Consider the following 10,973-nt stretch of genomic DNA (forward strand, 5'->3'; position numbering starts at 1 on the left):
TAGATATCTGGACATTTTTAATTCAGGACAGCTGTCAGGGAGAGTCCCAGAGGTCTACTCCATGCTGACCCCTGATGTGTCCATGAATTATGAGCAGACCAGGGCTGCCATCCTAAGTGCCTACAAGTAAGTTAGTCCCAGAGGCATATTGCCAGCAGTTCCAGAATGCTCATAAGAAGCCCACACAAACCAACATTGAATTTGAGTGACTGAAGCAAATCACGTTCTACCAATGGATAAGATCCCTAAGAGTCCCACATACCTATGGGCATAAGTTGGTACTGCTTACCCTCCAACTTGTGAATACACTTGAAGGAGCAGAGAATCCTCACAGCCAGGGATGCAGCAGCCAGCTATGACCTCACCCATAGGCCTGGAAACTCAGGCAGACCAAACCATTCCCATGAACTTTGGAAAGATAAGCAGGGCGATCTAGATAGGAAAGACACCCCCACTCAGAAAAGAAAGCGCAAAGGAGGGCAAGAGAAGCCTCCCTTGCAGCCTGAAAGGAGAACCTCCTGAGAGATGGGTGTGTTCCCATTGCATTGGGGGAGGCAGTGGTGTAGTGGTATTGTAGCTGGACTAGTATTTCAGAGACCCAGGGCAATGCTCTGGGCACCTGTGTTTGAATCCCACAATGGCAGATGGTGAAATTTGAATCAATAAAAAAAAATCTGGAATTAAAAGTCTGATGATGACCATGAAACCATTGCTGGTTGTCATGTAAAAAAAAACCTAGCTGGTTCACCTTACCTGGTCTGGCTTACATGTGACTCCAGACCCACAGCAATGTGGTTGACTCTCAAATGCCCTCTGAACAAGGGCAATTAGGGATGGGCAATAAATGTTGGCTGAGCCAGCGATGCCCACATTCCATGAATGAATAGAAATAAATAGATAAAATAGGCCATTCCAGGCCTGAGTGCTGGAGATTGTGAGGCAAGCTTGTTGGTCTATTAGGGCTCTGCATGAGTAGTCCCCCAAAGGATGCCCCAACAGGTAGTGCAGCAGAGCAGGCAGAGACTCTCACTACTGAAACTTACTCTTTGGGGGACATGGCACAATGTGTGTTTGAGCCAGACAAACTCTTAGAGAGTTTCTGATGTTTTGTCCTTTCAGGAACAGTATCCCCTTACCCACCCCAAAATGTGAGCCAGTCAGTTGTAGTGTGCTGGGATACAGGGGCCACTCCGTCCTTAATGTTGGAGGGAAACTTAAAACTACCCCGAGTCCTCCCTGAATGCACTGATCAGTGGAGTGGGAGGAGGATCTGTGTTTGTACCCCTCCATAAGGTCCCTGGAGTGTGAGCTTGCCTCAGGCCCTGTCAGCAGGAATTGTCCCTGAACTACCAGTAACAGGAATTGATTTCCTCCTTGGGAATGATTTGACTGGCAGCCAGGTGTTAGCCAGTGAAAAAAAAGAGGCCAATGCCAACCAGCAGAAATGGGCGGGAGAGCAGAAAGCTGGGGCAGATCCAGAAGCTCAAACGGGTGAAATAGCACCCATAAACATTGAGTGAGGACTGCTCAAATGTAGCAAGGCTGAAGCCAAGCCAGTGAAGTTAAAAGAGGTCCAGGAAAGACCATTAGAATCTGACATAGATTCACAAAGTATCCCAGAATTAAATAAGGACCAGAGAAGTCCGATAGCAGCAAAAGAGATAGTGATGGAGATGCCCCATTTAGCCAAAGAGCCTGAAGGGAGCAAGTTATTAGACCAGGAAAGGAAAAGGTTAAGGAATCCCTGAAGTATGGCTAGCATAAATCTTCTTTCCAACATTAAATAGGGACAAAGGGAGTTCCCAAAATGATGACCAGATAGGGAGTGAGATGCCTCATCCAGTTGAAGACCCACAAAAGCTGGAGCTGCACCTCCACTTGAGGGCGGTGATGTTCCAAAAGACACAGAGCCTACCCAATTGACCAGCAGAGGGACTACAACCAGATTGGACCCTATACTCACCCTTCTTAATACAGAATTGCAAGGTGACCTGACAGAGTTGCCCCCTGCAATTAAAATAATACAAAACAATCCACCAGGCTACAGCACTGTCACCCTACCTGGTATGGATGCGAGAGAGACGCCTTCCAGAAGGCCATCTTCCTATCATCCACGCCCAGAAAGGCTGGCCCAAGTTCAGGAACACATTGCCCTTCTGTTGCTGTGCCAGCCCAAAGCGCCTAGCAACAGATGCTGGAGCATTCCAGTTGTACTAGCGCCTGAGCTGGACACTGAACCTGAATCCCCTAAAGAGGTCAAAATCCCTCTAAAACACCCTTCTTGTGACCCTAAGCCTAGCCACAGTCCCTAGGTTTGAATAGCAGAACCCAAAGGTTACCAAAGTGGACGGGCAGGAGATAAGCTGGACAAGAGCCACTCAGCCCTATGATCAAAAGACCTGGCACTCAAAGAATGAGATACCCAGCACTCCCCTGTGGATCGCCCAGAGCAGCTTGGCCATCACTCACCCCCTGTGTGCTAACCACCCTGTAAAACCCCCAGGATTTGGCCAGGCAGGTGCTTATGCCTGATCCCCAACAGAGGAAAGTTCAGAACTCTAACCCTGAATAGACATCACTGACAGATGAATTTCGAATCTTCTAAAGTTCCCTAAACCTTCTACATTCCAGGACTGGACATTCTTCCTATTCTTCCTTCGTAAGACCACATAAATAAAAAGGAAATAGAATTAATTTTTTCTCTGAGGCTGCAAGGAACGTAACAAGGCTAAGATCTCACACTATATTTTTATGAAATATATATATAGATATATATATATATCTCCTCATGGTTAATTTATAAAATTTAAAAATTGGACAATGACCTTTTAAAATGGCTGAAGAAATGTCTGTCTGTGACCCTCAACAATAAGAGCTATTTAGCAATATCACAGCAACTTTCACCTCATTATCTCTGAAGAGCTGCCAATAGCCCCTGTGGGCTGCAGAGACCAAGTTCAAAAGGAATTATACAAAGGTCATCTACATTTCATAAGCCAGGCCTGGCCAACTGGAGTCGAGTTGTCTGCTAGGACAAAGGATCCTGCAACATGCTGTTAAGACTTCATCGTTGGAACATTAATGATTTCAGGAACATAGCCAAAGAAATATATACCTTTTGTCAAAGCCAAACTAGAGAGGTAGGACATCATGTGACATGGTATCAACACCACCCCCCCACCACCCCCCCCACCCCCCCGCCACCACCACCACCATCACTAGCTGGAAGAACTAGTTATACTGTCTTGCTGTACTGAAAATCAATCTGCCATCTTCCATCTACCAAGCAGCAGTTCAGAAAATGGGGTCTATCCAGGTTTGAATGCCTGACCCCCATCCACACTGTTTCTACTGGAACTTCTGAACTGCTATGCTATCGCCTACAAGATTATTAATCTCTGTGTGCCTATTTCATCATGGAAGTCTACCCAAAAAGGGAATTATCCAGCATCAGTTTTTGACCTGCTAACCTTTATGAAGGAATGAGCCATTGGACTTTGATTCTGGACTCGGGTCTCACATGAAGCAACAATTGTTTGCTCTGTGATCTTTGCCCTGTAAATCTTTCTTTCTCTATCCCTCGTTTATTGTATGAATGCGCAGGTGGCTACCTAGCAAAACCCTTACCGCGTTTTGAGTGTGAATTCACCCTATCTCAAGTTTGGATTGGATCACACCAAAACTGAAGAGTTGCTTATAAAGGGGGCTATCAAAATTTAAATGTCTTTCTGCTTAGGGACGGATAGTGAGAGAGAAGTCAGGGCTGTTTAAATTAAACGCCTTCCTGTCCGTAACACAACTCTTTGAAAGAGCTGATCACTTAGTCTCACTCCCTGCTCTTTCCCCATTGCTCTACATTTTTTTCCTTTTCCAGTCATACAATGGATAAAGTAATGGTTAGAAAATGTAAGAGTCACAATTTGGCTATATTGGCCACACCCCAATTTGCCGTTGACTGTTAGTGTATAATCATTTAAGAGAAAGTTAGCTAAACACACGATGGAGAAATGAATAGAAGGATATTCTAGAGTTGACTGAAGAGGGGTGAGAGGGAGATCATGTGAGCATAAGTACTGTGAGGACGAAATGACTTGCTTCCATGCTGTAGACTTGATGTAACTTCATTAGGGGAGAAAGGAGGACCTTGTTCCTTCGGTTGTTTGTAAACAGCAGAGTACAGACTGTCCAGCACGTGGTTGCAAAACAAAATGTCTCCTGTTACATGAGATTCTGTGATTGGGCAGTACTGGCTGAACAATCCTGAGTGCATTAATAGCTCTACTGACAATCAATTTAAAATAATCAGTTGAGCTTGTAATGTGACTCATTTACACTTGCTAGAAGTGACATACATTCATACAAAAGGACTCATTTTCTGCAAACATAAGGAATATGTTCAAGCCTTGAGCCTTTTTTGAATTACCGGGAGCTTGGGAGCCTATAGTTCCCCGATGCTTTTGCCATGGTAATGCCTCAGCCAATCAGATTTGACTTGCCAACCTGTAGTATAAATTGTTGTGATCTTTGAAATTTGGCATTCTTGCATTTGTCCTGATGAGTGCAAGACAAAAATCTTCAGCAACATGTCTCTCTTTTCAGCAACATTCAAGCTCTGTACTACCAAGCAACTGTTTGTATACATCTTTGATTGATCACCAGCAGCTTTTACTTGATATTTGCTACCATCATGGATGTTCTGTTTTGAACATAAAGCAAAATGCTGCAGATGCAAATCTAAAATTTGAACCAAAAGACACAAAGTGCTGGAACCACTCAGCTGGTCAGGCAGCAACTGTGGAAAAAACAGACAAGGCATTTTAGTTGTGGACCTTTCAACAGAACTGAAAGATGTTACAAATGAATAGCATTTAAGAAGGAACAATGCAAGGAGAAGTCGGAAATGAAGGAACAACACAAATGCACCCAAACAGAAAAAGAAGTGTCATGACAGGTAAAGCCAAAATGACATGACCAGAGAACAGGTGATGACACAGGAGACAATTTGACACACTGAGACAAATCAAAGGAATAAAAGATCTAATGTCATGAGGCAGAAACAGTACAAGCGGGGGAGTTAAGATAATGGAGGGAATGAGGTTACGCTGCATTCCTAATACCTTCCCATCTCTCCATCTGCCAAAAAATAGAGGAGGCCTAATTTTAATAACAAAGGCGGGGATTTTTCAGATGGCTGTGTTACCTGCCCTACCACCTGAAGAGTCAGCAGGGAAGGGATCCCTGCCCATCCTGCTTGCCCTGCAGCTATTTAACGCTCCTTGACTGGAGGCAGGACCTCCAGCCCTCACTCAGGAAGTCTCACCTCAGGGAGCTGCCAGCCAATTGGATCGGTCAGCAGTGTCAGCACTGGGACTGCAAGCAGTCACCAGATTCCTAAATCATGGAGTTCAGGTCCAGGTAAGTGCAGGTGGTCTCACGGTAGGGTGGGGAATTGAGGCCCAGGGAAGTGGGGATAGATGGTTAGGGTCTTGATAAAGAGGGCCTGGGATGGTGGGGAAGGAGCACCCACGGAGCACAGACCTTGTTGCGGGGGTTGGGGGGGGGGAGGGTGGAGGAGTGGGGTGGGGGGGGGTGTTGGTTGTCATAGCCCAATGTGGGAAGGAGGTTATTGAAGGAGGCAATTCCGCTTCTCACCTGAGACCTGAGTAGGGTGACTTTCCAGGCTTTTCCCTGCTCCTGAGCTCCTCCCATCTGCCTAGAGATTGAGGCTGGGAGGGAAACGGCCAATAATTTCCTGCGAAAGGGCCTCAACTGGGGCAAGGGTGGGCCTGCTGGGCAAGGCCTCGCCTGTCCCACCATAAAATTGAGACAGGTCAGGGCAGGCGGGAAGGCGGTGGGAACGTCATCAGGAAATTTTAGGGGTCCCCCAATCTACAAACCCACAGGTGGGGGCGCATAAAATTCTGCTCAAAGCAGCATGTCCATGACACCATCAGGATGCATACACCTTTTTAGCTGTGGGCCTAACTAAGGCCAGAATTGTCTCAGATTTTGTAAAAAAACGACGTTTTACCCGCTGTCCGCAATGGCAGGTTTTCGCACCATATTGACCCCGTCCCGCCACATAAATTAAGCAGTCTTGTCGAACAGCCTCTGATTTGCCTGCCAGGCCATTAGCTTGTTGATTTCTCACACTGGCGCCATATTTAAACTGCAGCCACGCACGCACTTTTCAATACTTACAGCCCAGGACTGCTCCGGTAAAGACATGGCCCCAAAAGCCAGGAAGAGTGCAATCCCCTGATTAAGTCACACACCCCTGGGTTGCCATTTGGATGCCATGGATGTCTGCTGCGATGTCCTCTACCCCCGCTCTGGCTGCAGGAGGCTCATCAGTCTCACCACTCTGGCTTAGGAGGCAGTGGCAGAGGTGGTCAGTGCCAAAGATGCACCCAAGAGGTCAACCATCCAGTGCAGAAAAAGGATGAATGATCTCACCTGTGCCGCCAGGGTAAGTCAACCATCTCATCAGTCTCAACTGACCCACTCAGAAGCCCATCACACATTTACTGGCATCTCACTCACTGCCAGCTCAAGCGACATCAACACTCATTCTCTCATACACACCCTCATATCTCCATCTGTCCTCATCTCCTGTGGAGACTGTCCCCTCATCCTGTCCATAGCTCCACTCAGCACACACCATGCACACCTGGCATCCTTCTCATTTGGCCTGGCACGCGCCCTGCTCATGCTCTCTACATCTGTCTTTATGCAGGGCAAGATCGTGCACATTCACCAAGAGAGGCCCCAGACCGCGGGTGGAGTGCTGGACATCAAGGTGCACACTGCATTCAGGAGTCATGCGCTGAAGCTGGCCAGAAAGTTCCTGTGGCAATGGTGAGGTTGGTGGAAAACACACAAGTGAGGATCCTGCACCACATCATCCCTCTCTCAACGCTACTTTGAGTCCACTGTTCATCCAGTTGGCATGTGGCATCCAGATGGCATGCGGCTGTCCAGCAGTAATGATCTCTACTTTCTCTCAGAGGCAACCTGCCACGTTGCCCTCAGGTAACCTTGACCCCATCCCTAGCGGTGAGAGCACCTCGGATGAGGACCCTGAGGGCAGCACCATTGAAGACCTGTAACAACGCTCACACACATCCTCCACCAGTACAGTGACACACACCTTGATGGGACCTAAATGTAGAACAGCCTCGGGATCACAATCTGGTGAGAACAGCACACAATCAGTTCCACAGCAGGTGGAGGCAGAGACATTCTTGGTCGCCAGCATTCAGAGGGCTGCTAGAGGCAAAGAATCTGCTGAGTAAGTCAACCATGGCTGACAAAGGAAGTTAAAGATTGTAGAAGATTTAGAGAAAAGGCCTATAAAGTTGCCAGAAGTAGTAGTAAACCTGAGGATTAGGAGGTTTTTTAGAATACAGCAAAGGAAGACCAAGAAACTGGTAAAGAAAGGGGTAATAGAATATGAATGCAATCTAGCAAAAAATGTAAAAGCTTCTATAGCTAAGTAAAAAGGAAGCCTTTGGCTAAGATAAATGAGGGTCCTTTACAGGCAAAGTCAGGAGACTTCAAAATGGGGGAGAATATGGGGTCAAAGGAAATTTGTATCAGTAAGAAGGTTGTATTGGAGAAATTAATGGGACTGAAAGTTGATAAGTTCCCGGGACCCGATATTCTGCACCCCAGAGTGTTCAAAGAGGTTGCAATGGAGATAATGGATGCATTGGTGATCATTTTTCAAAATTCTATAGATTCTGGAATGGTTCCTAAAGATTGGAAGTTGGCAAATGTCAATCTACTATTTAAGAATGGAGGGAGAAAGAAAACACAGAACTACAGACTTGTTAGCCTTGCATCAGTAGTAGGGAAAATGCTAGGATCTATTATAAAGGATGTGATAAATGGATGCTTGGATAATCATGACCTGATTGGGCATAGTGAGCATAGATTTGCAAATGGGAAATCATGCTTGATGAACTTGTTGGGGTTTTTTGAGGATGTTACAAATAAAATTGATAAAGGAAAGTCGATGGACATAGTATACTTGGATTTTCAGAAAGCTTTTGATAAAGTCCCCCACAGGAGGTTGATTAGAAAAATAAAAGCACATGGGATAGGAGGCAACATACTGGCATGGATTAAGGATTGGTTAGCAGGCAGAAAACAAAGAGTAGGGATAAACGGGTCATTCTCACATTGGCAGGCTGTGACTAGTGGGGTAACACAAGGATCAGTATTTGGGCTGTTCACAATATATATCAATGATTTGGATGTGTGGACCAAATGTAATATTTCCAAGTTCACGGATGATACAAAGCTAGGTGGGAATGTATGTTGTGAGGAAGATGTAAAGCGGCTACAGGAGGATTTATACAGACTTAGTGAGTGGGCAAGAACATGGCAGATGAAATATAATGTGGAAAAATGTGAGGTTATCCACGTTGGTAGAAGAACAGATGTGTAGAGTATTTCCTAAATGGTAAGAGATTAGAAAGTGTAAATGTACAAAGGGACCTGGGCGTCCTTGTTCAGAAGTCACTGAAAGCTAACATTTAGGTGCAACAGGCAATTAGGAAGGCTAATGGAATGTTAGCTTTTATTGCAAGAGGATTTGAGTACAGGAGTAGTGAAGTCTTGCTTCGATTGTATAGAAGCTTGGTTAGACCACACCTGGAGCACTGTGTGCAGTTTTGGCCCCCTTACCTCAGAAAGGATGTTATTGCCATAGAGGGAGTGCAACGGAAGTTCACCAGACTTGTTCTGGGGATGGAGGGACTTTCTTATGAAGTGAGATTGAGGAAATTGGGCCAGTATTCTCTACAGTTTCAAAGAATGAGAAGTGATCTCATTGAAGTCTACAAAATACTTAAAGGAATAGACAGGGTAGATGCAGGGAAAATGTTTCCCCTGGTTGGGGAGTCTAGAACCAGGGGACACAATTTCAAAATAAAGCAGAAGCCACTTAGGACTGAGATGAAGAGAAATTTCTTTACTCAGAGGGTTGTGAATCTTTGGAATTGTCTACCCCAGAGTGCCATGGAAGCTCATTCATTGAGTGTTTTTAAGGGGTAGAGATTGATAAATTTCTGATTAACAATAACATAAAGGGTTATGGGGATAGTGTGGGTAAGAAGCATTGAAATGTTTGATCAGCCATGATCGTATTGAATGGCAGAGCAGGCTTGACGGGCTGAATGGCCTTCTCCTGTTCCTATGTTCCAATGAGTCCGAGTCAGACAAAATGAGACTCTGGATTCAGTCTTCAAGCAGTTGGTGGAGCTGCAAAGACAATCACACAAGATCTCCTCAGATTGTAACGGACAACAGAGGAGCCTTCATTCTGAGGTGAGAGCACCAGCATGCTGACACAACAAGGTCAACACTGGAACACTGGTAGGATGGTGGCCACCATGGAGACTTTGGTCCAGGACATCGGTCCTGCATAGTTGCATGAACTGAACTCCATCGCTGACATCATAGTTGGCCTCTAACAATGTCAACGTGAAAGGGGTGTGGGGCAGCTCGATCTCACTCCAGCATCCCCTTCTTCCCAAGGACTCAGCCAGGGGCCTTTAGACACCCACAGGGAGGAGGACCAGCAGCTCAAAACCCTGGGGCCATCCACCCAGGTGACTCCGGAAATATCCAGCTGATCCAAATCACCTCTTTCTGTGACCCCCGCAGCTCCAGCTCAACCGGCCAAGGAGGGTGCTACTGGCCCATATCAGAACACCCAAAGCAGGCTGTGGCCCTCCAGGTTTCAGCCCAACAGAGGAGGCACGTCAAAGCTGCCTCCACTGTGTTGTGGATGTCTGGGGAACACCGAGATGTAGCGGCATGTTATCAAGGTTAAGGAGATGTAACTCTTATGAGTTAAAACCAATTAAACCAAATTAACAAAATTGGGATAAATCAGACACAGCCCATAACTCAGGTCAGCTGTAAAACCAAGAACAAAGTTTAAAGGAAACTTACAACTTCAAACCAAAATGTGATAAAAGGGGTCAATAAAACACCCCAGTCCCCGCGGTGCCCACCAAGCACGGAAGTTTAAGGAGATGTAATGTTTTGTAAGTCTAAAATATGGAATGCTTCACGAATTTGCGTGTCATCCTTGCGCAGGGGCCATGTTAATCTTCTCTGTATCGTTCCAATTTTAATATATGTGCTGCCGAAGCGAGCATTTTAAGGAGATGTAACTCTTTCGAGTTGCACAGCCTGGGCATGGGTGTTAATCACTTGTACATAATGTTCACTATTGTAAATAGTGTTTACAATAGTGTTTAGAATTTTTCCTTGCGTGTGGCTCCTTGTTATGATGAGCAGTGTTCGTGTCACTCAAATGCAAAACCTTGGTTCCTACATGCGATAAAAGTAGGTGGCTCAGTCCAGAGCCTCATCCACGTGTAGTGTGTAACCTTCAGACCAAAGTGATGGTCCGGCTTCACACTCACTGGAAACATTACTGACTTCTGCACCTCGATGGCTCTGGTCATTGCTGCCAGAATGTTGTGGGCAGGTGTCATGCAGTTCCATCATTCTCGCTGTGTGCTTTCAGCACCTTTAAGGTGGGGATAGCCCCCCCATCTCTTCAGCATTTCTGTTTGGTGATGGTGTGCTCCTGATGGGTGCAGGTGATGAAAGCTGATAAAGGATCAGGTGTTTTTAAAGTTTCACGACTGCGTCTCTATGATATGACCCTGATCACAGAGCGCTAGTGAGCTGCCCTCAGCCAGACAGGTGTCAGATATTCACAGAGGCAATGTGAAGATCTATGGAGCATCCTCACTGCATGTCATCCTCATCCTCCTGGAATCTAGCAACTATTCGGGCCTCCGCTGCGTCTCTATGACATGAGTCTGAGCACTGAGTGTATGTGCGCTGCCATTAGCCACACAGGAGTCAATCGTCACAGATGCAAGGTGAGGATATCAGGACTGTCCTTATTGCATCTCACCATCATCCATCATGAATCTTATGATTAT

General features: G+C 46.0%; 1 non-coding gene across 1 annotated transcript; it reads right to left on the reverse strand.

Moving 5' to 3' along the window:
- Positions 1–10,065: 10,065 nt before the first annotated feature.
- Positions 10,066–10,172, reverse strand: LOC121278519. Its single transcript, XR_005943183.1, has one exon. It is a non-coding gene; the product is annotated as a U6 spliceosomal RNA (small nuclear RNA).
- Positions 10,173–10,973: the final 801 nt, after the last annotated feature.

The sequence above is a fragment of the Carcharodon carcharias genome, chromosome 5, assembly GCF_017639515.1.
Source record: "Carcharodon carcharias isolate sCarCar2 chromosome 5, sCarCar2.pri, whole genome shotgun sequence".
Classification (NCBI taxonomy): Eukaryota; Metazoa; Chordata; class Chondrichthyes; order Lamniformes; family Lamnidae; genus Carcharodon; species Carcharodon carcharias.